Source organism: Capsicum annuum, chromosome 8 (genome assembly GCF_002878395.1).
Source record: "Capsicum annuum cultivar UCD-10X-F1 chromosome 8, UCD10Xv1.1, whole genome shotgun sequence".
Lineage (NCBI taxonomy): Eukaryota > Viridiplantae > Streptophyta > Magnoliopsida > Solanales > Solanaceae > Capsicum > Capsicum annuum.
Genome location: NC_061118.1, coordinates 159,061,614 through 159,064,607, shown reverse-complemented (window position 1 = coordinate 159,064,607; position 2,994 = coordinate 159,061,614). Strand labels below are relative to the sequence as shown.

General features: G+C 32.6%; 1 pseudogene; it reads right to left on the bottom strand.

The window, feature by feature from the left end:
- Positions 1 to 1,736: 1,736 nt before the first annotated feature.
- LOC107879845 lies at positions 1,737 to 2,584 on the bottom strand (annotated as a pseudogene).
- Positions 2,585 to 2,994: the final 410 nt, after the last annotated feature.

Sequence of the window (2,994 nt, the reverse complement as noted above, 5' to 3'; positions counted from 1 at the left end):
ACGATTATCCCACCATTCCACCATCAAGCAGTTCACTCCACATATCAATAACTGATATACTTGATCCAAAATGCAATATCAAAACACAACAATTGCTAAAAATCAAACTAGTGCACCTAATCGAACTAATTAGCTATTAATCTTTTAATTTCCACTATTTAAGCACCCATTTTTTAAAAGAATTTCATACGTCTAAAAATTAACTTCAATCTAGGTCATTCTGATTTCATAGACCACAGGTTGATTTCATAGACCACAGGTCTACCGACAGAAACAAGTGACTGTTCGAATCAAATTGCCAAAATAACACTTCAAATAATGATTATCCCACCATTCAACACTTTTTTGCTAAAAAAAAATGAAACTAAACCAAAACTTCTTAATCAAACAAATTTTAAAAAAAAAAATTCTACATCACTACGAATCGATTAGCAAAGAAACTTGTTTAAATGGATCTACAAATGATCGAAACATGATTTTAACTAACCTTATGAAGCAACAACGAGCTCTTAGCAGCTGTAGAAGAAGGAAAAATGAAAATGGCTTTTGGGGAGAAGAGTTCTTGAAAGCGGGAGTTGGAAAACAATTTAAGAGAGAGAAGTTTTTTTCTTTATATTGGAATAAGTGGATGGGTGTTAGTGTATTACGTTAAAATTGTAAAGTTAGAAAAATGATTCAATGGTCCCTTGGCCCATATGTGGGCCTACTTTTTTCAACTTTTCCACACTTATTACACCCTAACCCTAAAAAATAATTCAAAAAGAAATTTAGTGTCCCTTTGGCAAAATGGTTTTGAGAAAAGTAGCTTTTGCCAATTTTTCCCAACATTCCGTCCGTCGACCTCTGACAGACTGACACTTTCTGATAAAATAATCATAATTTTTTACTGACAAACGATTGATGACGTTGGAAAGAAGACTCAAAGACCTTTAATTTGATGGGTGTTGAGCAACAAACCTCTTCATATTCTTGGAGTAATGCTCATTTAAAATTGACACTAGTAAAATCTTATACGAAAACTCAAATGGTAAAGAAACTTTCAACTTAACTTTGTGCTAGGCGTTCTTTATGACTTTAATTCATAGCCAAATCTTCTCCCCCAATAATAAACTGATCTTAACATCGATGTATAATTAAAAATCATCATATTCGGATCTGTATGTAATCAAAAAAAGGTTCGGATCTTAGCTTGGATTGTGGGATGTTGCACATTAAATTTATTGCAAACACATCTGTCTATAGCTAAAGGCAAAAAAAAAAAAAAAACGAATTGTTTGTTGCTTGCTACTACTTGATTAGGTATAAATTTATATTTTAAAAGCCCTATTTAATTATAATCCTTTTTGGAGTTGTGTGGCGGCTGACTTGATGAGATCCTTACTCTAATAATGGACTACTGCTCTTTGCAACTCTTTTATATCAAGAAATATCTAATTTGTTTATCATAGGCATGCCAATAATAATTGTAGAGCATAATATCGCAAATACTAAAGATGTGATACTTTTATAGTTTCGAGAACATTACCATAACACGCTTACAACATACTGTAATTTTACTAAAACAAACCATGAGAAAACGTCGGTTCGTACATCTCATCAACACAAAGATCAATGAACCCAGTTCACAAGACTAGATCATGAGATTATTTTATGATTTCTTAAATTCCAAGCACAAATAACAGAACCATATAAATATATATATATATATATATATATATATAGGTATTATATGGCTTATACTAATCTAGTTGTTGTCCCTCCCAAATTGTGACCGGATATAATCCACAATTTTCTTGTCGACTTGAAATGCTTTTGCAAGAATATCATCATTGATTGGTGGGTGTGAGCTAAATAATGTATTTGCAACAATGTTGTATCCTGAAAGTTGACTACTCAATCCAGCAAATGCAACAGCCTTAGTCTTTCCCACATTGAGCAGAAAATGAATGAGTCCAATTGGGAAAACAAACACATCTCCGGAATGTAGAATCTTGCTAAATAGTTTATTTTTCATATTTGGACCAGTGGTTGAAGTGACAAATCCAGCGTAGAGTATGCCCTCAAGGACGACAATAATCTCACTTCCTTAGGGGTTAATATGAGGCGGATCCAGACCATATGGCGCATAATCAAAACGAACAAATGAAATTCCCAGAGTGTTGAGTCCTGAAAAGTTGTTACCGTTCACTCCACTTACAGCAAATCCAAGTTGATTTGAAGTATTCCCCGGCATGTTTAGACTTGAGCTAAAGAAGTCTTCAGCAGTGACATTCTCTGGATTCTTGCAAAATTTTCCATTCACGAGAACTATAGAAATCACAATTACAAAGTAAAATAACAATAAATACTATAGTAGTGTAAAAATCAAATGAAACAGGCATAAAGTGTGCAAAAGCTACGAGTGAAACTATCAAATTGTAATGTGGGTTTACCATGAGCCATGGTGTCATTAATAGCAACACAAAAATCTTGCAAAGGACTTGGATCTGATGCATGACTTATTGAAGTCACCACAGAAAATATGGCAGTGATTAATACAAAGGACTTGAGAGCCATCATTAATTAGTTAAAACTCTGTGTAAAACAATTTGTTTGCTGTGAGAAATATGATAAGAGAGGCCTTCCTATTTATACATGAAATTTGTGTAAACAAAGTTTGGATTAAGCTTCCTACAATAATATTACCAGTTAGTCTTAATTAATGGTCAATTTTTAAGCATTTGAGTCGTGATGTTCTGTCAATAACGTCTATATAGTAAAGATTAATTAATTTAATCTTCAACTCTATGAAGAAATTTCACTAAATGTAATCTCTTTATCAAATGGAAAAAAGAAAGTCCAAAATATCCCAGTATTGTTAGGGAAAACCACCGAATTTTGTAATGAAATTTCACTAAATCTCTTCATCAAATGGAAAAAAGAAATTCAAAACACCCTAGTATGTATTGATCGGAAAATTTGTTGGGTTCAAAGTATATGAAAAGTGTGAATGGA